The sequence below is a fragment of the Opisthocomus hoazin genome, chromosome 3 (genome assembly GCF_030867145.1).
Source record: "Opisthocomus hoazin isolate bOpiHoa1 chromosome 3, bOpiHoa1.hap1, whole genome shotgun sequence".
NCBI classification, from domain to species: Eukaryota; Metazoa; Chordata; class Aves; order Opisthocomiformes; family Opisthocomidae; genus Opisthocomus; species Opisthocomus hoazin.
This window is the reverse complement of record NC_134416.1, coordinates 21,838,092-21,865,176: the sequence shown is the minus strand read 5'-3', so window position 1 is coordinate 21,865,176 and position 27,085 is coordinate 21,838,092.

Here is a 27,085-nt window from a genome sequence, read left to right as displayed (position 1 = left end):
CTTTCTTTCCTTCTTTCTCTTTTCTTTTTTTTGGGGTGTTTTCATCCCCTCCCTGTCCCCCCCATCTGAAGAAAAAGTGATGATTACAATAAGAGAAATTGCAAGAGGTTTTTCATATCTAGGGACAGTAGTGACATCCCCATAAATCATGACTCTAATACAGACAGTCTTAGAGAGGCTTAGTTGTCATAAGCACACATACATAGGTAGGACCATTCCCATCGTATTTATCTTTCACTCCACAGCTTATGGAAACCAAATTTCTGTCATCGACAATTATTAATCATCCATTTACCCTGCTGAGACATCTAATAAAGCATCAAGTACAGAGTTTGAACACGAGAGAGAAGGAGAGAAAATGTAATCCAAATTTTCAAAAGTAAGGAGAAGAAAAATCACATGGAACATCTGTGCACCACATGTTCATAAATTACAGTGGGCCTGTGAACACTGCTTCTCTCATCTATATGTCACGCAGGTTTAATAGTTCATAATTTCAGAAAAAACAACGTTATTATGCACCATGCTTTCAAGGAGGTGTGACCAGCCCTCCAGCAGCAGCACCACATCAAGCTGCTGTCCGCTGAGGGCAAGCTGGCGCTGGTTTAGCGTCTCGTGGCGTCCTGGTCTCTGCAGGCAAAGCTCGTTCTTCGTGGCGAGGCTGAGGGGAGCACCGGTGAACTGCTCCTCGGAAGGCAGGGCCCAACCGTGATAACCTTTGACTCTCCAAGGAAGTTGATGTTTTGTGCTTAAACTACTAAAACAGTGCTGTTGGAATAGGACGGCTGGCTGAGGAATATGATGTCTCGCTGGGAACACAGCCTTTCCATCAGCAGTGCGTTAAAGAACGGGCGTTTTTTAGCTTGAATGAGGAAATGAACAAATTGTTACACCGTTAGCACATTTTACACAGTTTTTACCCACCACTGAATGGCAGATGTTAATCTAAGCATGTGTGTTTCCAGCTACTGAACTGAGGCAAGTCAAGGGTGTACAGAGGAATGCACAGATAACCAGGTTTGCTCTTGCCTGTTATTTCTGGTGAAATTTATCCACCTCTGCATAAAATCTATGTGCATCATTAAATCCCAGGTCTTGGGCTAACTCTGCATGCCCATGAGGAAAATCCAGGTGTTGTGTCTTGTACATGGTTATTCCAAGATGTGGAGGAAAGCGATGATTTAGATGCAGCGCTAGGACCAGAAGGCTGAGGGAGAGAGACAAGTCTGATGAAAGAAAATTTTGCTTTTATATTATCTCCCATTCTTAAAATAGCCATCTTTCCCACCAGAATGATGACACTTTAAAGAAGAGATAGAGCTTATAAACATACAAGAGTTTTTCCCACATAGATATGGTTAATAATACAAAAGGGGAAAAAAAAATAAAAGAAAAAGAAAAAGAAAAAAAGAAAATCCGTGGATTCCAATATGTAAGAAGCAAAAGCAAAATCTTCATGAAACACACTTGCAGTAAACAAACTGGAGACTACAACATTCCAGGAGTAGTGTGCTAAGCACACTGGCAACATTTACACTCCTTACAGCCTAAAACATTTAAACTTTACTTTAGTGGTGATATACAACTTTAGAATCTTGTTCAAGAAAAATACGGCTTGGAAACAGTTTCCAGCATGAGAAATTTCCATAGTTTCTCTTTTTCTGCAGAGGATAGTTCTGATTTAGGGAACGGGGTAAAGTATGCAAGGGGCTGCAAACCCAGTCTGAAGCGTTTCAGATTATTATCCTGAAGAAGAGCAGACAGACGCTGTCTTCCTCTGCTTCAGTCTGCAGTTAACAAAGTGCTTAAGCACAAGCTTACAGACAGATTTAAGTAGAAGCTCTGGCAAATTTGTCAGGAAATTTTGTTGCAGTTATCAAATCCTAGCAAGGGATTGATTTCTAAGTAACCAAATGACTTTGTTAAACGAAAGCCTCGTGTTTCTCTTCTGAGCTCTGGAGACAGCTACTGAATCTTATAAAGGCCATTAAGCTCGGTGCAGAGCTGGCAGTGCCCGGCTGGCAGGAAAGATGGTTTTGCCCAGCTGACTCCTCCGAAGGAGCTGTGAACCTGCCAGGGAATTTCACTGGGTTCTGCATGCCATGAACTACCAAAGCAAGGAAAACCCACAGATCTGCGTGGGGACGACCAGCTGATGGGACAGCTCCGCCAAACCAGATAAAAATAAGAGTCAGGCGTTGGAACCAACTTGCTGGAAATTGCCTTTGCCTGCAGCCGCACGGTGGAATAATTCCAGTTACTCCAAGCGCATGCGTGTAACTCATTTTTGCGTAGAAATTAACAAAAATTATGAAGCCAGAATGGCTTAGTAGCCCAGATTTCAGGTTTAAAGATCATTATAGCTGTCAGAACAAATAATAACATTTTTGATTCATCTTTTTATTTTTCAAATACAGGCAAGATGGTGGCCATGTTTCCATAGGGAGAGAAGCGAGACTGTAGTGTTTGTGTTCACAGCAGGAGCAGTTTTCCTGGCTCTCCCGTTCCCCCGTACTGTTGACGGGTGCACTGGGATGCTGCTGTCCTGCAGACCTGCTGCCTCCTCACCCTCCGAAGGCTCCATTCCAGGAGATGTCCTGTGAGCCTTCAAAGATAAACCAATTTTTTATTTTTTTTATCCTGGGAAAATGGAGAGTGGAAAACAGCTCTGCAGTGAGCATGAAGAACTTCTGACTCATACCTAATTTGATCTAATCTAAAGCTTATTGAGTCGAGGAGAATCCTACTGGGTTCCTTTTGGCTTTACTTCAGGACGATGGTTTGGAAAGTGAAGTTATGTTGCATCCATGAGCACTTCATATCTTATCAGTTTTCATTCATTTTTATTGAATCCTTTGTTCATCAACATGAGGTGATCTGTTCCTAAAACAGTAAACGACTTATCTTCATTGAAATTATTCTTTTGGATTTGAAATGTAAGACATTTCAGGAAATTTGTTTGAAATTAGTACTATTGCTAAGTATTTTCCCAAGGCAAAAAATTTTCTGAAAACTTTGAAGGATTTTAATTAAAATTGAATCGTAGTATGAATGGACAACTAGAATACAGAGTCTGCAAAATTCAGTACTATCATGTTTTCAGTTTAATTGTTTTTGTTATTTAATTCCAGAGGATACCTGGAGTCGTGAAACAGGAGATGAACATACTTTTCCTCACAAGGAGCCTGTTTGCTAGGCAATGTTGGTGACCACAGACAGCAGCTGAAAAGGAGGCTCAGAGAATATGGAAGCTTCTGCTACAGATATATTTTTCCTCAGGGAGGGAACACAGAGCACATAGGAGCAGACCCTGTGTGCTCAGGGAACTGATTTCAAATAGGAAACAGAAGCTCATTAATGTGAGCACGCTGGAGATAAAACAGGGTGGGAAAATGCTGGCATTCCTGGGCATAGCTCTGTTCCCATTTTAACTCCGGGTGCGAGAAGGGTTTTGCTTTTTGCTTGGTTTTTGCGCTGTGTGACTGGCCACGGCCCAGCCAATTCCTGCTGCTGCCGGGCAGCTCAGCCCTTTTGTCACCATCCCAGGAAGGATGTGACTGGGACGGACTTAGCATAGAGGAGACAACATGTACGGGGAACACCACCAGCAGCTGGGCCGTGGTTCTTGTCAGTGGGGAACCGCTGCGATGCCTCTCGCATAGATAACAGGGCTTAAGGCACTTCGGGTGGGAAACCTTGAGCAGAGCCTGCATGAAGCGTGTGCTCGCCGTAACTCTGCGAGCAGCCTGTGAAACGGAGCTCTGAATGTCATTTCAAATATTACCCACGTTATAACTCCAGAGAAAGTCGTACCTACCGCTGCTCGTGTCTCACAAGGTGGCTTTTGCTTGAAAGAATGTTGAAGTGCTTTGTGGGCTGCAGCTGTGTCATCCAGTCAGGAGAACACGCCGTCTCCTGGGACGTGCTGTGCTGGGAAGACTGTGTGGGAGATTAAAAGATTACAGATGTAATCCAAGTGGCCAGATCAAAAAATAGGGGAGAGAAGCATTTAGTCCACTCCTTTAAAAGGAGAAAATGTTCCTCTGCAGCCATGGAAATGAAAACAAAGATCAGATTAGAACCCAAACGCTAGGATCCCAAACTAAAATGCATAAAGAAATCAATGTTTCATTGCACCTCTGTAAAATGAGAGAGGGAGATGACTGACTGGCGTTGAGGTCTCGGTTCCTCAGTGGGGTGGAAACCAAAGATCCTGAAAATGAAAGTTAGAGCTTTGATTTTCCAGCAGTGGAAACCAGCATTTTGATATGTCAGTGGAGTTTTGGTCATTGTACACCAAACAGGTAGAAGGAGTTTCCCAGAAGAAATATAATATAAATTATCCATGCTTCTGTATCCCTCACAAACCCCAGAAATTCCAGATGGTAAAGTTTAGGAAAGAAGTTGGATTGAGTTGAGATATTTCCCCCAGTCTTATCTTATAATATTTTTTATTTTCATATGTTTTATCATTTTATACAATTTTATAGGAAGTAAAAGTGAATAACATCAATTTACAGGAATTAATGTTTCCAGATAAATAATAAAAGAGAAGTATCTCTTGTATCTCCTAATTCTGGAATTAATAGTTAAGATTATTTTCTGATTACTCCTTGCAGAAGTGAGTAGATATTTTTCGTGAAATAGTTTTTATGAAAATGTTGCTTTGGTTTATATTGAAATATTTCCTTTAAATTTTATTTTGAAGAAAAGCATATTGAAGGTATTGTAAAATCTAATGTAGATTTTTAAAATAATTTTTGCATTTCATTATATTAATTTTCATTTTTGTATAATTTTTGCTTTTTCTGTATTCAGATATATTAATGGTCATGTATATTATGCGTATGCAATATCCATGTGTCCAGCCATTTCATTTTGAAGCACAAGGTCTTTTAGCTTAGGAAGGAAATAAAAGACGTTTCAGTGAAAATTACTCATAAGCTTAATGATGATATCGTCAAGAATTCTGAAAACGTAAAGTAACATGGGCTTTTAGCAAGGCATAATAAAATAATATAAAATAAAATACTGGATATAACATCACAAAATATGATCTTGATACCCTCTAAATGACAGCTTTCTAGCATGAAAGCAATTGATTTTGAAATACTGGTTTTGTGGATTTTTTGTCCAATCGAGTTTTTCCCAGATATGCCAGTTTCAATGAAACAGCATTTAGCTCTGTCTGGGTTCTAACAGACAAGCTTATTTCTGAAATTCTAAATAGAGATTGAAAAAAATCCCTTTTTCCTCAGTCTTTTTAGGTAGTTTAGAAAATGTTAATTTATCTCTATTTGTTGTGAAGGAACTGCTTCATCTTCCCTCCAAAGCAAGTGCAGCACAACCAAATTTGAGAGTCCTGCAGATTTAGCGAGGATTTGGGTTTTAGGAAAATCACTCTGGGGGGCTGGGGTGCTCGGGCTGGCAGGGCTCAGCACACAGCCCTGGGACGGATGCGTTTACCCAGAACACCGAGCCTTGACCTGGGAAAGGTAGAACACCCAGAGACAACAAAACTCAGATTCTGAAGACATTTCATCCAGGACTTCACTCGACTTTACTGTTCGTCCTGCTTTTTTTTTTCACTTTTTTGTAGGTTTTCCATTGATTTTAACAAAATGGCGTTTATAGCATATAAACATATCTACCCATGGGTTGCAGCAGTGCCCTGTTTAAAGTAATTATGTGTTTTCAAGAGATACATGTGATTGGGGTGTGTGAAGAGGGTTCAAGGGGAATGACAGAGGTGCCTGGAGTCTTGAATCTGGCAATTTTTCTACCTAGACTTCAGCAAGCCTTTCGACACAGTCTCCCATAATATCCTCCTAGGGAAGCTCAGGAAGTATGGGCTGGATGAGTGGTCGGTGAGGTGGATTGAGAACTGGCTGAATGGCAGAACTCAGAGGGTTGTCATCAGCGGTGCTGAGTCTAGTTGGAGGCTGGTAACTAGTGGTGTCCCTCAGGGGTCAATACTGGGCCCAGCCTTGTTTAACTTCCTCATCAACGACCTGGGTGAAGAGTTAGAATGTCCCCTCAGCAAGTTTGCTGATGACACCAAACTGGGAGGTGTGGTAGACACACCGGAAGGCTGTGCTGCCATTCAGCGTGACCTGGATAGGCTGGAAAGTTGGGCAGAGAGGAACCTGATGAGGTTCAACAAAGGCAAATGCAGGGTCCTGCACCTGGGGAGGAAAAACCCCATGCATCAGCACAGGCTTGGGGTGGACCTGCTGGAGAGCAGCTCTGCGGAGAGGGACCTGAGTGTCCTGGTGGACAACAGGTTAACCATGAGCCAGCAGTGTGCCCTGGCTGCCAAGAAAGCCAATGAGATCCTGGGGTGCATCAAGAAGAGTGCGGCCAGCAGGTCGAGGGAGGTTCTCCTTCCCCTCTACACTGCCCTAGTGAGGCCTCATCTGCAGTACTGTGTCCAGTTCTGGGCTCCCCAATTCAAGAAAGATGAGGAGCTACTGGAGAGAGTCCAGCAGAGGGCTACAAGGATGGTGAGGGGACTGGAGCATCTCTCCTACGAGGAGAGGCTGAGGGAGCTGGGCTTGTTCACCTGAAGAAGAGAAGGCTGCGAGGGGACCTAATATATACTTACAAATATCTGAAGGGTGGGTGTCAGGAGGATGGGGCCAAGCTCTTTTCAGTAGTGCCCAGCGACAGGACAAGGGGCAATGGGCACAAACTGAAGCATAGGAAGTTCCATCTGAACATGAGGAAGAACTTCTTCCCTCTGAGGGTGACGGAGCCCTGGAACAGGCTGCCCAGGGAGGTTGTGGAGTCTCCTTCTCTGGAGATATTCAAGACCCTCCTGGACAAGGTCCTGTGCAGCCTACTGCAGGTGACCCTGCTTCAGCGGGAGGGTTGGACTACATGACCCACAGAGGTCCCTTCCAACCCCTACCATTCTGCGATTCTGTGATTCTGTGATTAGTGAATTCATGTTAAACGTGGTAATGGGGGAAATCAAAGCGATCCATGCCTTGGTGACGGGCGTGTTCCTTTTAACCACTCCTGTCAGTCCTCGCCAGGACGTGCCTTGGGAGCAGGGCTGCGGGGGGCTGCATGAGCCAAAGGCCGCGGCCGTCAGGTTTTCGCTGGTGCTTCTTGCTGGTGATATCTGCCAGGCACAGCTGGCTGCTTCCCCTCCCAGGGACGTGGGGTGCGATGCTCGCCGGAGGAGACATGTGTCCTCAGCCGCGTGCTGTGTGCAAGCACACACTGAAAGGGGGAGGAGGGTTTTGCTGAAATGAGAGACGTATATGAAATATAGAATAATGAAACAAAATGGAAAATAACTTAATGGAAACAGCGGGGGCAATAGATAAACTCAATTTTGTACGTGAATGGTTATTACCAAGTTACTGTCACAGGATCGTTTTGCCTTGTGAAAATGTTTTCATAGCAGCTCTCTTTTTGTCTGGATGTCTTTCAGATTAAGAAGATACTGAAGCCTGCTATGCATGGATTATTAAAATTGCGGAATTGAGAACAAGGATATAAATTTAGGTAAAAGTATTAAAAAAGCAAGAAGGGGAGTGAGCAAAGACCTGCTTGTGAGCCTTTGCCTTGAAGGCATGGGCATGCATGTCAGAGGAGTGAAAGGGATCCCATGGAGAAGGCAGACATGACAGGAGGCTCCCTTGAACCTCTGGATATTCAGCACACGAATCCTTGAAAAGGCCAATATTTCTGCAAGAGAATACCTTCTTCCATTACTTTCTGCAACAAGTAAAGGAGCTGATGAATGTGGAAACGCTTGGTAGAAGACACGTGGCTGTGGTGCCGGGTACAGAAACCAAGCTGTAAGTCTGTTATGACTTTTTCCTTACTTTTGAGGTTTGTCCTGAGGATTAGTTAAGTAGTGAACTGAAAATGGGTGTAAGAAAAAGAAAAGCAGGAAGAGGCCACACCTAACATCGCAGAGTAAGACATTTTTCTCATTGATATTTAAAGTTGGATCCTGAAATCTTTGTTCCAGTCTTTGATTCTATGGCAAATAACCATATCAAGGGTAGAAAGATATATGTGACTATAATGCACAGGCAAAACTGTACATATCCGATGCATAAAAAAAAATCTGGATTTTGAGGTCTGCTAAATCAGTTGTGTTTTACTGCAGTGTGCTTTTTTGGTTCATTTGTTCAGGAAGAGATCATCTATTAAACGTGAAGACCATATATATAGGAAAGTAATCATTTTATTAGTTAAGGAAGCAAGAAAAATGCGTTTTGCCCTAATATTCCTTTAATCTGCTTACCCAGCGCTCGTTTATTATATCTTTTTTCTTAAATCAGCCTTCTGTATGAATCAAAGTCCCAGTAAATTAATGAGGCCCTTCTGCCCACTTTATAAAGGCTAAGTTATCCAACAAAGAGTAAAAATAATGATAGTTGACTCAGGTGGACAATTAAGTTCTATCTTCATATTGATCTGCTGCCAAACAATCATGATGACAATCATATTCAGTTTAAATACAGTGAAAAGAGCTGTAAGCTTTCCAGATTTCCCAACTTTCAAAAATTCCCATCTCTCCTTAAGGATGTGTTAAAGGATGATAGGACAAGAGGCAGTGGCCTCAAGTTGCGTCAGGGGAGGTTTAGATTGCATATTAGGAAAAATTTCGTTACTGAAAGAGTGGTCAGGTATTGGAACAGGATGCTCAGGGAGGTGGTGGAGTCACCATCCCTGGAGGTGTTCAAAAAACATGCAGAGGTGGCACTTTGGGACATGGTTTAGCAGGTGCGGTTGTGTTGACAGTTGGACTTGATGATCTTAGAGGTCTTTTCCAACCTTAAGAATGATTCTACGATTCTATGAAAGCATACCTTTAATGAAATGCCCTGAGTGATTTTTTGTCATGTCAAAATTTGCATAGAAAAATGAATTAGTAGAAACTTTGAACAAACTTTTCAGTAATTTATATTTTTTACATTTAACGTTTAATGTAAATTTGATCTTGAATGGCAGTTCTGTCTCATGCTGCCTGTATGCCTTTCAGTTGCATTTTGCTTTCTACTGTTGTAGTATAGCTACTGGACACCAAACCATGGAGCTACCCGATGCTGTGTCACCAGTCTAGGAGAGGTGCGCTGGCTCCCGTGGTTTTGCAAGTTCCTCAAACAGACGCTCTGACATGAGTGGAGGCAGGCTTCCCTGGGTCCTTCTCACGACTAGAGAAACGATCTGGAGATGTTCCCACGCAGGCATTCATAGCCAGGGGCAGAGATTTGAGAGTTTCGTGGGAAGATGTGACCAGCCAGGCTCCTGAGTTTTGGTCTACTACAAGTGGCCGATGCGGCACAAGCGCTTGCTTCCAGCGGTGCTGTGGAGTGGCACGTCCACGTCCCTCCACACGTGCCCGGGCACAGAGCAGGATGGTGCAAGGGAACACCTGCTCGCCCCTTCGAGCTGTGTTTCGTGCCCAGCCACGTGGAGCTGTCAGCGGCTTTGCAGCGTGTTTGGTCGATGCTGCATACTCACAAGTGTTGCTGCTGTCTGTGCTGGGTTTAATTTGGGGGGGAATTGAAAGAAAGTACCTTGGGAAGGATTGTATGAGGAGAAGACGCATAAACCTTTCTTCCTGACTCAACTTTGTTATTTTTGCAAATGTGGAACACATTTGGGTCTGGCATCCTATTTGATTTGTTTACTGCTTTTGTGTCCCACATTTTCAGAGGCTTTCCAAATGTAGATACTTCTCTCATCTGGCCTGGCTTTGTCTTCTGCACAGAAACCCCAGTATGCATGGGTGGAGTACATGTCCAGGGTGTTTGGGTGGGCCATGAAGGGGAACACAGTGAACTTTTGGAATAACCTGGGCTGTACTTTCAGCCTTGCCCACAGTTCAAGTGTAGAATTTACGGGATTTGTTTGGGAAATGAAGTTAGGCAACATCAGCTATCAGCCCTTACCTTAGGTGCACGCAGCTCTCTCTTTAAGTGATCCACCCCTGGATGTGGAATATTACAGCACTGTTATGGATTATTCCGTCTGTGTGCTTTGGAATGTATGCAGCGTGGCTCGTTTTCAAACATTACTTTTGTTATAAAAATCGGCAGCTGCTACAGTGACCTGAAACTAGTCAGGTAGGATTTAAATGAGCAAAGAATTTCACAAGTGGCTGATTTGTTACTTCACTGTGGTGTGTGTAAATAGTTCTGTGTTTCAAAAAAAATATTTCCCCCTTGCGTTCTAGATAAGACCATTACTAGTTTTTCATACAACCACAACTCCCAGCTTAGGTGCGATGTATTTCAGTCAAATCAAACTGAAAGAAGGAGCAAACCCATCCTCTCGGGCCAGCCTATTTCCAGCGTGAGCCTCCTCCTTGGGGTCTTCCTTCTAACCACTATCTCAGCTGGCCTTGCCCTTTCCAAATATGCTGAGGGATCAAGCACTAGTTCCACCACCCTTGCCACCTGGCATATCTGCCAGCAGGCTTGGGAGATCTAAAAAGGGCCATTTTTTTTTCTGTGTATACTCTGAGGCTCAGTGTATACACCCTGTCAGACTGCAGTCTTCCAGAAATGCATTGACTTCAGTTAAACACTGCTGTAACGGCCCAGAAGATGACACTTTTCCCCAGAAGCAGTTGCCTAGCATGCATCATTCTTGGCAGTATCTGCAAATAAACTTCTTGTAATTGATTTAATAATTTTCAAATAAAAAAATTATGATAGCTGCGGACAGCTATAAATAACAGAAATGAAACACATTATTTGCGCTGCGCCTTCACATGCACTTGTTTAGCTCTGTTTTGCTGTTAAGTTAAAACATCTGTTTCTATGGAAGTAGAGCATTCCATGCAACAAACACGGCACTGGAAGTGACCCACATATTAAATGACAACATTTGACAAATTCTAGCAGTTGATTACTGGGGAGGAGTAGACTGTGGTTATAATCAGAGTAAACCAAAAAAATGTGTACCTTTATAAACCTAGAGTTTAAATGAAACATCTGTACTAAATCATGTTTGTAGAACAGCACTGTAGCCAACTACCAGACCGCATGATAATGGGGTGTTTTTAACAATCCGTATTTCCATTGCCATCCTTTAAATCAGATCCAGACTGTGCCCACTGGCATGAATTCTGCTGGAAACGAATTGGGATAGTGTCAGGCTACAGTGGATGCTGTCAGTTTGGATACAGATACCCGTAAAAAGTTAGTGATTCCAATACCTCCTGAAGATTATAAGCACAGGTAGAAACTCCAGTGAATATTAAGGTGCTTTGCAGGCTACAGTGTTTTCCAGGCTTATTTTAACTGAGGCTTACACCTTGGAAAAAGTGGATATGCTGCAGTGACTGGGGAATCTTATTCTTATGGAAATGTGAGTGTATAGCAAGAAAGCGAGTATTAGAATTGCAGCTGCAGGTCAGCTGGTGATAAACCGAGAGTGCTCAGGCTGGCACCACACCCAGGTTTGGCAGCTCACTTAATCTGAATTCTTTGGGTCTGTGAAACCAGTATACAAAAGTCAAGTAAGTCCAATTTTATTTGAGTAAGTGGATCCGAAGTAAAAGAAAACTAGTTTAGTCCACCTCTTTATGTAGATTCTTAAACTGATATTCATTAGTAGCATCCGAACATACAAATTTTCTTATTATGGTGGAATATTCCCTGAGTTAATTTAAAAAACCAAGCAAATGCCCAAACTTTCTATTAGCCTTAAATAGTCGCTACAATCTTTCAAAACCAGACAGGCAAACCCACCCTGCAACTACATTATTAGGTTTAGATGGCCTATAATGAAAAAGTTGCCGTTGTATTAGGAAAACCTGTTCAGAATTCCTAGACCAACATGAGTGATACTCAATAAAAACTGAAATATTGAAAGACTGAAATATTACTTGAGTAACACTCACCAAATAGTAGTTAATTGACACAGGGAAAGTTCTCACTCTGAACAAGTAGGTGAGTCCCGTTTGGCAGGAATAAAAGGACGGGCTACATTAACAGGCAACAAATGATATAATGAGTGGTGGTGTCTAAATTTACAATTATTGGGTAGCAGGACATACCTAAAATATTATACTGATCAAAATATCTCATTACTTAGAGATAACCTGGCAGAGTGTTATCTCCATGAGGAGTCAACGGGATTCTTATTTAAGAACAAGGGACAAGTTGTTAAGATAACATGCAAGTTGTACAATGAGGAGGTAGAGAAAAATCTATACAGTATTCATTCAAAATATAATTTCGATGGATTTTGGTGATCCAATAACTTGTTTTAAACGTTCTGTTTAAGGTTGCAAATAGTGTATAAGAAGCTTAAATACGCCATAGTAGAAATTGTGACTGGTAGGTTACTGAATTTAAGAAAAACAACAGGGAAGTGGACAACCAGTGGAACCAGTGTGCTTAAATATACAAGAAATTTTGAAATAAAAAGCTGAATTGTTCTGAGATAAACACAAGAGGAGGACAGGATATGTTAAAGCTTAAAAGACTTAGAAATACAAGATCATCTTTGGTCTTATATTTTATTAAAACTTTTTCATAGCTTTGTAAATGTTATTGTCACAAGGGACTATTACATCATCTGGCCTGACTTGATCTTGTATAAAAGCAATGTTGAGAGAGTCCTCTGAGAGAGCTCTTCCTCAATTTATCTGATACTGTATAGCTAATAACGTGCAGATTTATTACACAAAATGAAACACTTTATCATATAGATCTTTAATGAAATAATTCTCACAATATATTTCTTGAATATCCATTTGTGTGATGGCGTTTATTTCAAAATCCAATGCAAAATGTCATTCCTGGTATTTACCTGAGTTTCAGTTCAAGTTGTTTGCTTCTGTTGTCACAGCATCTGACAAATAAAGCCACTTGATCAGGACCATCTAAATTTTCCTTATTTGGCCTCTTTCAGTGTCAGGCCATCAGTATATATTTCAGTATATTAGTTTCGGAGTCATTTGTAATGGCACAGATGAACTGTTGTATAAAGTTCTAAAAATATCTCTGAACCTGCCAACATCAGTGTCTAGTTTCTTAAGACTAACCTTTTGGTTTGGAAGATTTTTACAATGGTTGTACGTCTGACTAATGAATGTTGTCAGCTTAATCTGCCTTGTCAAATATACTACTAACTAAAATTCTACTTATATTTAGGAAGAGTGTTAGTAATCGATGAAATCATTCCAAATTCTATATAAAGGCAGTTTCAGAGGGGTTTTTTACACCACAACATGAAGGCCGCAAGTTACACGCTATGCCTCATCACTCGTGAACAGAAGAGCTTTATATGCACAGTCAATAACAGCTAAATTAAATGGAACGGGTATTTTAGACAAGTTAATAGTCCAGATAAATTTTGGGACACCTTTCTTAAAATACATTAGGCAGGTAGAGTTACTCTTCTTCTCTCAACAAATGCAGCTACATCTTAACCTCATGATTTTTAGACTGTCTGATATTAAACTCACTCCAGCAGAGAAATTTTGAATTTTGTAAAGTCAGTGAGCATGACTGCTACCATTTTGTAACTCTATTGCATTTTTCTTCTAGTATCATGTACCATTATTTAATTCTATTTTGCCATTTGTATGTCGTGTGGGATCCTGTCTGTATGGCATGACAGCTGAAAGTCTGGCACGCATTCTTGACAGCTGTTTTGAAGTGAAGGCTACGATGCGTGCTACATCTGGAGGTGCTGAGGTTTGAGTGCAGGCAGTGGAAAAGTCCAATTTCTCTTTAGGGATGACTGGGATAGATTTACAGTATCTAAGCTCTCATTCAGGAAGGGGACTCCATAAGGATCTACTCAGGCAGATGCCATTGCAAAATCAAAGCCAAAGACTCTATGGCACATTTTGTGATACTATAAAATAAGTTAAATAAAAATAAGTTAAATGTTCGGTTAGGGGACTCATGGACATTGCCTATATCATGCCAAAACGGCAGCCAAAAGGTATACATTTTCTGTTGGATTTTCTTCTATTTTTTAAGTTATGTTTTTGTTTACTTACTGTATATCATTGTAAAGTTGGATCTAGACTTCATATCAGACTTTATGGATGATGGGATAATCACTAAAATGATAATACTATCGATCTCAAGAAATTAAAACCTAGTTAAGATGCAATGTGTATTAAGAAAGGGGACTGGAACAGAAGGGGGGTTCCTAATTATTTTTTAAAACTTGATCTGTTGACATTTTTGTTCTGTGAAAGGATGATGCTTTATCAATGGTTTCATGTCCTGTCCAGTCAAAACCTCTTAATTCACATAATTTGTGTCACATAAGAACAGTCCATTCTTATAGCTACAAGAAATCTTCAGATTTTAGGGGCTTAGAAATTCTTTATACGGTAGTGCCATATAAAAATACAGCTGATTTTGCTTAATTTCAGAGCAAAATAGAAATTCACTTTATACACTTGCATATTTAGAAAGTAAAGCTGGCCAGGATGTACTACACACTGTAGCATTCAAGGAGTGATGCATTTTTGGATCTGCTGCAACACTTATTCCTGAGAGGAATAATTTCAGGTTTCTATTTATCAATCCAGAATGTTCCTCCTGAAATAAAAGTATCCTGGGTATTTTATAACGCATAAGGAGGTGAAAGGATTGGCTGAGAAGGTGTCTGGTCTCATTGGCATTTTCTTGATTTTTTTCTAAGGGTCCACAAGTTTTTCGTCCTTATGGCTTTTGGATACCCAGTGCTTCCAATAAACTAAGCACCAGCCGTGAATACTGGATACATCTCTGAAGCAAAGGTGGGGTCAGTGAGGAGCTGAGGATCTCTCATGTCCACACTATATCCCTCTTCAAGGTTGTGTTGTGCCACGTAACAACAGTTTGACCTCACCATACCACATCATTCAAGGCCTGGATGGAGTGTTCCCCACCTCTGTCCAGTGCTGCAAATGCCCTTTGCAGTGGAGGAGCTTGCAATGTGTTGAGATGCCCCCGTCTTCTTCAGTGATGGTACATCAGTGCCCAGAACAGTGAAGCTTCACTGGGTCTTGAACGAAGAATGGAATGTTTGATAAAGCCAACTGGGGATGCACTTAGATGCTTTGGTGATGTTTACCATAGAAAATCCAGACTTGTCTTCACCCTTGTGCTTAAAACGATGATTCCTACCGAGTACTCCAATCTGTGGCTGCACCAGAGCATAGACTTGTTCAAGCATTGCATTGCACTCCTTGTTCACTTCCAATTGCAAGGCTATATTTACATTTGAAGACAGTGGCATTGTTTCATGGAAATGCTGGAGTCCTTGCCAAAATCAGTCAACTAAGAATAAGGTGGTCATCAAAATAAACTTTCACTCTGGTCATGTTTAAAAAAATTCAGTAGAACCTAGGACAGCCTGACAGCACTGGAACTCCTTGTTGAAGGCCCTATAGCACACAGAAGTACCAAATGTAAGTGTTCAGATTTTGGGGGTGAAATTTTATCCAAATCATTCCAGTACACAGAAATGTGCAACATCAACAGAAAAACTTTCTCCATCTGAAATAAAATATTAGTGGTGCTGTTGATGTACTCACTTTCCCCAGGCAAGCTTCATCATCAGATGGTCTTAATTGAGTTCTGACACTCAGTCTAATCAATCTGTATTAAAGAAATAGCAAAAGTACTTGACTTCAGTTTTGGGGAAATTACATATTTAAGGTATTTGAGTATCAGCCACAGAGTGATTTTACATTAAGTGAAAGCTGCTGGTAGGAAAGGGAAGTTGAGACTATCCCAAAGCTACTCAGTCAGCTTCATTCATTGCATGTTTTAAGAAGAGAAACTTTGTTGATCATAAAGAAGATACTGTTTTGTTAAACAAGAGCCCTGTGTATTCCTGAAACGTTACTTTTAAGAAACCTTGCTTCTTATCCACATAAATACCAGGGGAACTTCAAAATTATTATTTTACCTCTATGAAATGTTCATTTTCTGTTTTCCCTTATCCAGAAGAGCTTTGAAAGACTAAGTACTACTTCAGACTTCTAGAAGCTAATGAGGTTTTACTTGCAGAACCAATGCCCAAATGATGGTTGAGTGGTCTAAAGTTTACTCAGCACCCAGATGTTATGTGGTTTCCAGAATTTTTGTAGCTGAATTTGGATATTTCAATCTTTTATTCTGAAGACTAAATCATTAATACATATTGTTCAGGGAGTAATGGAAAACTGTTAGCTTCAGCATGGTATAATAATATAATGAAAGCCTGAATTTTAATTTCTTTGACATTTAAAATGTCACTATGTACATTTTTAATTATTTATACATTATATACTCATAAATATATACACTCACTTGTGGCAACCAGACGGTTTCAAAACCACTGATTATTCATCATGGATGTACACATGAACATCCTGCATCCCCATAGGAACATAAGTAAATGTTTTGTCCTTTACTATTTACCCTCAATGGACTGTTCAGTGGTTGTTTGTTTGTTTTTAAGCATTTCTTTACAGCTGTATTTTTCATACATCTTAGCTTTGCGTTGCCTAAATTTATCTAAATTATATGAAAATTAAAATTATGACAGATTGCAAAGAAAAAGCTAAATTCTTCTATTATTTCTGAACCAACCTCCCAGTTCTGTTTGCTTGCCAATGTGCACTTCCAGGAGGCCTCGAGGGCCCCAGTGGTGGAAGCCATCTGCAGCACAGGCTTGGAGACTCGAAGTTTCAGAAACATCCAAGGATTTCTTTCTCCATGATACTGCTCATTTTCAACTTGCCATTATTTGTCTTCCTATACAGAAATGACAATGCCAGAGAGTATTCAAGACCTGGTTAGTTTTTATTATCTGATAACAAAAAGTAGTCAATTGCAATGGAATCTTCTACAGTTAGTGAGTCTGGCCAAGTTATGTTGCACTCACCATCTCATCTGAGGTTAGACATCGTTGTTGGCCAAACTTTTAAAAAATCAGATTGCTTGTAGTATTATTGATCCTAATCATGCCATCTGTCTTCCCTCAGTATAATACACGAAAGCATGGGGAGCCTACGAAAGGATTCGTAGCAGTCAGAAAGCTGGACAGAAAAGCCAATGAGAAACTCCAGAGCCAAGGTGTAGCTGAAGTTTTTCTCATCTCCTAGACTTAGCTGTCTAACTCGCTGCTCTGAGGAGAGTCATAGTCCAAACACACTTAGTAAGGCATCCCTTAGGTTCTGACAAACACCTCGCTTTGTCAAAGTGCAGCAAAAAAGGACGTTTTTACATATAATGGTTGGGCAGTTGGGATAGCTGTCATGAAAGTGGGATACCTAAATGCAGGTCCAGCCCTGTCTATTGATGTCAAGTCAATATCTTACATCTCCAAGGATTCCCTGATTCAGGTTCAAAAGGGCTGAGCATTTCTTCTCTTCTCCTGGTAAAGGTGGCCTACTGTGCAGCAAATTGCAAAAACAGGCTCTGAGAATTCGGTAGGAAAAGGGTAAATCTTCTGTAGGTGTTTCTTGGTTCTGTCTTGAGACTTCTTTTCTAGAGGGGTAAAAACAAATCAATATTATTTGATTTTTTTTTTCAATGTGGGATGTGCTTATTTGCTTACTCACAAAACTAAATGACTGGAGCACAATTGAAAAAAATTCCTTAGTTCTTGTGTGAAGTATTTTCAGCACTCTCAGTTGCTCTCATGGTCCTATGTGTACCAAAATTGCGTCTTGAGAAGTGTCTGCCATTTTAAGCCTAATTTGAAAGGAAAAATTGTGTCTGAATTAACAGATGATCTCATGATTTGTCAGGCTCCTCATTAGATTCCTTTAAGTGCTGAGGGCACTATCTTCTGAGTGTATATTGAAGTTCTCAGATTTCAGTGATCATCCTGCATCAGTTGAGGAACCCAGAGTAGAATCATAGAATCATTAAGACTGGAAAAGACCTCTAAGATCATCAAGTCCAACCGTCAACCCAACACCACCATGCCTACTAAACCATGTCCTGAAGTGCCATACTACACATTGTTTGAACACCTCCAGGGATGGTGACTCAACCATTTCCCCTGGGCAGCCTGTGCCAATGCTTGACAACCATTTTGGTGAAGAAATTTTTCCTCATATCCAATCTAAACCTCCCCTAACACAACTCGAGGCCATTTCCTCTCGTCCTATCGCTAGTTACTTGGGAGAAGAGACCAACACCCACCACAATACAGCCTCCTTTCAGGTAGTTGTAGAGATTGATAAGATCTCTGCTGAGCCTTCTTTTCTCCAGACTAAACAACCCCAGTTCCCTCAGCTGGTCCTCGTAAGACTTGTGCTCCAGACCCTTCACCAGCTTCGTTGCCCTTCTCTGGTCATGCTCCAGCACCTCAATGTCCTCTTGTAGTGAGGGGCCCAAAACTGAACACGGTTCAGTGGGCTAGCAATTGTGAGACTTCTGCCAGCCACTTGTAAAATGCTTCATCTACCTCTTCATCCTGGTTGGGTGGTCTATAACAAACTCCCAGGAGGATGTCTGCCTTGTTGGCCTTCCTCCTCATCCTTACCCATAAGCACTTGACCTTATCATCACAATCGTTGAGGTCTCTACAATCAAAACAACCCCTAATGTATAGAGCCACCCCACTGCCACTCTTTCCTCGCCTATCCCTTCTGATGATCTTATAGCCATCCACTGCAGCACTCCAGTCATGAGAGTCGTCCCACCGTGTTTCTATGATGGCAACCAAGTCATAGCTGTCCTGCTGTATCTATGCTGAAGCAATGGCTTCCAGCTCCTCCTGTTTGTTGCCCAAGCTGTGTGCTTTGGTGTAGATGCATTTGAGCTGGGCTATTGATCTCACCCCCAGCGTAGGCATGCCATGCCTGGGCTCATCTTCAAACTTAGTTTAAAGCCCTCTCAATGAGCCCAGCCAACTCATGAGCAAGAATCCTTTTCCCTTTTTGAAATACCTGAACTCCATCTGTTGCCAGCAGGCCTGGTGCTGTGTAAACCTCCCCATGATCAAAAAAACCAAATTCCACTGAGTACCTTCGCTGTGTCTGACACTCCTATTCCACAGTCTGACACCTCCGTCTCTGTTTAAAAAAAGAAAAGGAAGAAGGAAAGAGAACCTTTCACAGACTCCATGTCAGTGTCTTCTGTTGCTAGTTTCGTCTTTCTGTCTAGGGACGACTTTTCTCTTGTTTAAACAACAGGATTAGGAGAAGAGCAGATCAGTGCAGACATCCAGATCACCCACATTTCCACACATACACACACCAAAATCAGCTGTGAAGAACAGTCAGATCTGGAGCTAGCAGAGATAACTCTGCTCACCTGTCTGTTATGCTCCAAACTTTCTAGAGCACATTATTTGTGGTTTCACTCTCTTTTACTTGGTACTGTCTGCAACGGTAGCCCAAAACAAACAATCCCTTGATTATTCATTGCAGCTTCCAGGAGGCCAGCTGCCACTTCTGCCACTGAGTCATAGGTATTAGACTTTATTAGGCTTGAGCACACATGATGCTTTCCTTGGCAAGCCACATCTGTGTTAAGAAAATTAATGAAAAAATAATTTTAGATCATTTATTGGTTCACTGATTTAACTCATTCACTCATTTAAACATCTCTCTTCTTTCATGTTCTATGTCATTTTTCCTAGTTACAAAGAACAAACCAGCTTTGCAGAAATACTCAAATCAATCTTTGCCTGTGATTCTACAAGGATATCTGTATGCGTAGGTCTATATAGAGTCCCTTTACTGAATAAAGGGAATAAACATACAGTTAGATACTGTAAACCTTTCCCAGCAGTCCCAAAAGAGCAATTGTACTTTTCCACTTTACTTTTCAACGCCAACCTCACCAGATGTAGCACACATCATATTTGTAGTTTCAAAACAGCTGTCAATAGTGTGTGCCAGAATCCCAGTTGCCCTGGCATTCAAGTGTTGTTTCACATGACATACAAGTGGCAATATCAAAATACAGTAATAATGGCACACAGTACTACAGAAATAACTAACGGATTGATGGAACACTAAACCAGATTGCAGGCGTCTTCAGTGGCACTCTTTTCCGTTTACCAACTCAGCCGAAGTACTTATGTCTAGGGCTATCTTTCCCACAAATATTTTTGTCCTCTGTTTTTAAAAAGTTTACATTTTAAATGTTGGTATATACTAATTTTCTCCAGATTCTGGTATCAGATTATGTTTATTCCTTCAATTTCTGTTGCAGAAATCATATCCAAGGCAGGATTACTTCTTCAGTCATCTACTAAAATCAGCTTCTTCCTTACTTCCCGGAAACTTATCACATTGGTCAAAACAATAGCACTGAGATAACCTAGCTTGTTTGTTACACGTCTGGAGGAAGACATTTGCCATCAACCATGTGAAGTTCCAGAACAGCCTCCCAGCAGAAGTGCAAGCAGAAAACTGAATCAGGTCTAATGTAGGTTTTGCTATTGAACAGGAGTTACTTCCAACACAAAGAGTCGGGATGCTTCTTTGAAGCGTGTTTGCTACGTTTCTGTGTTATTCCTACATGTATAGAAGCAGAATCTATCTTCATGGAAGAGTTTATTTCTGATAAGCATCTGGGTATTGACTAGCTGATCCAGTGTAGAGATGATTAGCCAAACTTACCAGCAAGAGTCTATATTGAAGAGCTGAACTCATATATATATATATATATATGCATTATACAGATATTGTAGGATGGGCCCCTGGGACATCTCGCCAAATATACTGCAAATTTTGCATTATGTAAATTGAAAATTGTTTGGTAGCCTTAGCTCATGGAAACATGAAGCAAAAGTCTGGTGGTGATCATGCTAGTGTTCAAAGTCCTCCAGAAAGCAGCCCCTCATACAGCTCTCTTTGGCCCTCCTGCTTCATGTTTCTCATGTGTTGTGTGTAGCCTGCTGTCAGTCTGTTGTCCCTCTGCCCCTTGTCACTCTTTTGGTGTCAACTGGAAGCCAGCTGGAGGGTCCATCCTCCTTCACTTCAAAGTTACTTTGGCGAGTACTGGAATAACACGGTACTCCCTCCAAGAGGCCCAGTGGCTGCCTTTCTCCAGGCAGGCTTAAAGGCCCTGCCAAAGAATTCAAAGAACATCTTGTTTTACAACCGCAGGAAGAAATACAAAAATTTCTTCCCCTTCGCATGCCAGAGTTGATACTTTTTATCTGTAAAGCCTGCAAGACACGGCACAGCCTATCCCACATCTCCCCTTTGCCTTCCTCATTGCCTCTTCGCTACGTGCACACCACGCAGGGTGAAGCTTATACAGATCTATGCAACACCATTTTAATGTACTTTAGTTCGGCTGAATGCTCCATGAGGCAGAGACTGAGGCTAGGAACTGAGATCTGGGAAAGCTGCCCATGCGAGCCCTGGGATCAGCATTTGGGGAGCCAGGCCCTGAAGTGGAGGTGCAAGAGCTGCTCGCGGTTCTGCGCTGTTCGCCGTGGGCAGAGGCGGGTCGAGTGATTGTTTCCTAGTGAAGCTCGTAGGAACAAGGAAAATGCTATTCTCAACAGAAGGACAAGAATCTCCTTATCAGGGAATTCAAGACAAGTCTAATAAGTCTAAGAGTAGCTGAAAAAGCATATTCATAAAGAAGGAATGAAGATAGCTTGTGTGATGAGTTCCAGCTTTTCTGCTGGATGTTCTTTTTTCCAGAAATATTCTCATGATTGAAGCAGCAACAGGTTCAGAATAACCCTCTGACCAATTTCCAATATTGCTTAATATGATCTTAGGACTGGACAGGTTAGTTTATGGCCCAGTAAAGCCCAATGTGGCTGCAGTGCCCGGGAAGGTCTGGTCCTTTCCCACCTAATATTTGGTTCCAGGATCCAATATATAATCTAACGCCATTGTGTTACAGCTGCAAATGGAGGCTGTTATTTTATGATTGCTGGTGGTATTTACTTTGAGAAAAGTATTTTAGGAAGACAAATGTCTAAGATAGTTGTGCTGCAGCTGATGCACTTCTGATGGGTTTGTGAGAAGAGAGAGGCGGCCATTCTCAGCCAAGAGCTGTGGGACAGAAATCTCCTCATCCTGAAAATTCAGGACAAGGATGAACGGCAGCAGCAGATGAAATGAGCACACACTCAGAAAAGTGCCTTAAAACACCTTCTGCAATTAATTTTTTTCTCAGGCCTACTGTGAAACATGTAGACTTCTTTCTCCTTCCCCCCCTCCCCCCCGAGAAAAGCTTTACATAGGTTTTAAGCAGTGATAAATAGTACAGTTGCCATAATGCCTTAGTCTTGATTGATTGCTATGTGTATTGTATGAGGTACGTTATATGCTGTTTTTCTGACACTGGTTTCCTGTCATTAGTCAAATGTCTTTTCATCTAGAACAATGGCTGAATTTCCAGACGAAAGGTAAGGGCTCTGATAAAAAGGACAGGCCGATCATGTTTTCCCTTTGGTGAAAATCAGGAGGAAATTCATTGCTCTGTGTTTACGTCAGTGTCATTTAAAGTACAATGTAATGCTGTACACATTTCTAGTTAGAAATAGTTAAGTACAGTGCTTTTTGCTAGACAAAGCAACAAGGACATGCGCATGCTTGCTTGGAGGACACTAGGGTGATGGCACTGAAAGACTCATTTTACCTTCCCATCTGGCACAGGGCTCAAAAGGGTTAAATGCATATTTCTGCTAAGCCCAGATCTACCCTGTCTGTGACAGTAACAGCTTTGGTCTGATCGGGCTGTCAGCGGTTGTGGTGTCACAGTCACATTCCAGCATCGTCATCCTGCACTTAGAAGCAAACTGTTCAGAGAAGTCATAGGAGAAAAGGAGTATGAGAGGATTGTGTCTGATTTGACAGTCGGGATTTTGTATTTGGTGGATTTTTATCCCATTTTAAAACTTTCCGTGTTATAGAAAAGACGTTGAAAAGCAAAAGAATAAACCAGATTCTGTGCATGAACTATTTACTGGGGAGACTGAATCACTCCCGCTGGGATTACCTGTTACAACAGACACAGATACTGCACTAAGCCTTGTCAAAGATTAGGCGGACGTAGGCACCTCAGGGAGCATGGCAGCCTATGTGCTCAGTAAGGGTTAATATAGTTTGGCACAACCAGAATGGTAATTAAAGAAGAAGACATTACAGGCTGTGGCTCCTGATGAGATACTCCTTTGCTGGGGTGTGCTGGCAGGCACAAGGCCAAAGGCCAAGTGACCTCATGCTTCTCAGAAGAGGCCATGACACACATCCTGGAATGGCGCGTGGAAATTTCAAAAACATCTTATGTGGGCAGAGGCCCCCTACAAACACCAGGGTGAGCCCCAGGACATTTTTCACTTATGATCAGTAATTTAATAACTTGGCAGATCTCTCTGAACAATTAGGGACAGATATTCAGCTATTACTTGTAGATTACCCCAATACAACGTAGTTTCATGCCTGTCTTTCCGCAGACTTTTTAGATCATCAAAACAGGCTTTTTTACCTGTTTAGAGAACTCTAAGTGCCAGCCTGTAAAAGCTCAAGTCTGATTCTTGATAACCTCGACAAACATGCACATCTCTCTTACATGAAGGAGGATGCTGTCTTAGAAATGATGTTTTAAGGATTAAGTTACAGAAAAACTGCACTCCATATGGGCAGCACAAAGTAAGTAAAACCAAACACAGCCCAAAGTGTAATAATATCAGAAGAGCAATAATTTAAAATGAGGTGGCTTGTTACACACTGCAGCCTATGCAGAACAGAAGTCCAATCCAACTTCTTTCTCCCCAGCCCTGGAAGGTTTGAGGCTCAATTAGTTACACCCTGTACAATGCTGTGAGATCCTCACATAGTGCTCTATAAAACAGCAACAGTATTTCATTTTCTATCACAGAATGGTATATTAATGCTCACATGAAGCACAGAAATTAGGAGCCAATGTCAAAAGTGAGATGGACATGTAGGAGCTTGGGTATTAGTTAAGGTTAACAAGCAATGAGTATATAGTTATGACTTTCATAACATACCTCCACTTTCAATGAGAACAAGGTATTGTAGCAAATCATTAACATAAGTGGAGCCGTGCCACTTTGCACCAAGGGAGGATGACAGCCGTTCTACCTTCTTAATAAAAAGACACACTTCCTTGTTAATTCAAAATGTGATGATTGCTGGGAAAAATTCATGCATTTGGTTTTTCAAAGTCTTTCTGTCCGTAGTATGACAATCAGAGTACACAAAAAAAATTTATCTAAACAGTGTGTTATTAGAATGTAATTCATATATATCTATGTAGGCATTAAAAAAATAAAGAAAAAAAGAAAGTGGAAGAGAACAAAGCTCCATCAAGTCCATAAGAATCTTCATTATAATAACTGATTAGCTTTGGAAAGCACCACAGTCCATGCCAATGAAAAGGTCCCTGTTGGTTAAGTTGTTCTGGTTTTTTACAAAACTTTATGAAAAAGATATGGCCTAAATTTTCTTATGACTAGTAGTCAGCTAATGACTAGTTTGTATAAATCCATTTTCTGTTCTGCCAGTGCCAAGCATACTCATTCGCTGGTGAGTACCCTGAAGCCACAGTCCGCATTGTTCAAGGGGGCTCCCTTTTCGGAGAACAGGCAGCTTCAAAGTGGGAGACGTCTTTGTGCAGATCTCAGAGCCCTTCCAGGTCTTTGGTCTGGAAACAGTTTCATCCATGCGGGGACTCGGCATTGGGGTGCACCAGAGCGGGGAGCTAGGCACCAGCCATGTGGGACTGGGGACTCGTTCTCCTGGCTGAACGGTACAAATCAAAGGAAATCAAATTCTCATTGGGAAAGTATTTATTAGCTCTGGAGAGCCCGTTTTTTACTTATTTTACTGTGTATCATGCTACGTTCCTCAGCAATGCAATCACATCTAAGCAGAACGAGTGTGGTGTCTTCTTGTGTTATGCAGATTTTTATGTCGTGTGAGACTTGCAAAAAGATGGGAAAATACAGTGAGAAAATTACCTGCAAGTATTTGCTCACCTAGAAGAAAAGTGTTGTTAAGTTTGTCATAAAGTGATGTTTCCAGAAATACAAAAGCATTTGTTTTGCCTTGCTGCTGGAGCGGAAGCACAGGAGTGAAAAGCTAAGGAGAACCCTCAGTTACTGTAAGCTGCTCTGCTTCAGTGATTTCCGTAACAACACAAGGCAGCGGAGGGTTCCCAGATGCGTCCTTGCTCCCTGCTCTGCTACTGACTTACTGCGTTGACAGTCTCTATTTACTCATTTGTGAAGAAACGGTTGCAGCAGTGTTACCCAACTTGCAGTGCTTTTTTCATTATTAATCAGCAGTTGGCAAACTGTTTGAAGATCGTAGTGGAATAAAGCACTCATAGTTTAGGGCAGTTTTTATGTGGTATGAAAATCAGCATGTTAATGCTTCTGTTTCAGAGCGGTCTTACAGTTAAAATAAAAAGAATGTGTGTTACCATCCCTCCTCTTAGGACGGTCAAATGTATTCACCTCTGCTTAGAGAAAAAAGCCATGAAATAACCATAAATTGCTTCAGCAAATTACAGTCTAGACTTGCTGATTTGTTTTAACAACATGAGATATCAAACCCATATGCAAGCATTATTGTAAACTGCTGTTCCTAAATGTCTGTAAACTCATTGTCCTGTAGACTAAGTATCACTGCAACCAAGTAATTACTTAGTTTTAATGTGGAATTTGTAACAGGAAAGGAGTATTCGCCGCGTCACTTATAGTAGTCTGGGTTTTCTCTTCCTCTGACATCTTCAGACACAGTGGCTGGGTCACCACTATCATTTGACAGCAATGCAACTTGCAGAAGATGAGAAGGCTATTTGTGGTTAGGTAACACCGACACAGACAGTGAGCTGTGCACCTCCGAAAGGAAAATGAAACAGGAGTCAGGCTGCATTTAATTTTTAATGCTTTTTTGTGGTTGTCCAAGTTTATCTTTATAATTCATAGTACCCACAAGATGTACTCATTTCCTTCAGAACAACAGCTGTGGAATGCAGGGAGGATTACCTTTGCGGTTTCCCCACAACTGAGCTTTGCCTCCTTCTAGCAGATCATGAAGGCTGCCATTGACTACAGCAGTCTTGTCTCCTTTGATAGGCTGCGGTGTTCAGCCAAGCACATGCACATCAAGTACAGGGCAGCCACAAATTCGTAATAATTTCCAATAAAAATAAAATGTGTATGAAATCTTTGCTTTTCATTAGCCAAATGTTTTTACAAACTATTCATTATAAAACTGATCAGTACAGCTGTTCAAGATTTTCAAACCTAGGAATCTAAAGCTGAGGGCAAAGTCATCTGATTGAATTATTGTACCTATGACAGTGGCTTCTTGGGCTGGGACTTACTGGTTGCATCACTGGCTAGTCAATTTTGAAAACTGGAACTATTAAGCACACAGAGTAGTTGAGATACGGAATTTCTGTAGTAAATTAGTGACTTGTAGAGTTCAAAATGAAACAAAAAATGGAGTTAAATCCATTTGACAGCTGGTCACAAGTGGTGTTCCGAGGGGGTCAGTGTTGGGGCCAGTCTTGTTTAACATCTCTATCAATGATCTGGATGAGGGGATCAAGTGCATGTTCAGTAAGTTTGCAGATGACACGAAGTTGGGCAGGAGTGTTGATCTACTCAAGGGTAGGAAGGCTCTGCAGAGGGATGTGGACAGACTGGATCAATGCACTGAGGCCAACTGTATGAGGTTCAACAAGGCCAAGTGGCGGGTCCTGCACTTGGGTCACAACAACCCCATGCAATGCTACAGGCTTGGGGAAGAGTGGCTGGAAAGCTGCCCGGCAGAAAAGGACCTGGGGGTGTTGGTCGACAGCCGGCTGAACGTGAGCCAGCAGTGTGCCCAGGTGGCCAAGAAGGCCAACAGCATCCTGGCTTCTATCAGGAATGGTGTGGCCAGCAGCAGTAGGGAGCTGATTGTGCCTCGGTACTCGGCACTGGTGAGGCTGCATCTCAAGTGCTGTGTTCAGTTTTGGGCCCCTCACTGCAAGAAGGACATTGAGGTGCTGGAGTGTGTCCAGAGAAGGGCAACGAGGCTGGTGAAGGGTCTGGAGCACAAGTCTTATGAGGAGCGGCTGAGGGAGCTGGGGCTGTTTAGTCTGGAGAAGAGGAGGCTGAGGGGAGACCTTACTGCTCTGTACAACTACCTGAA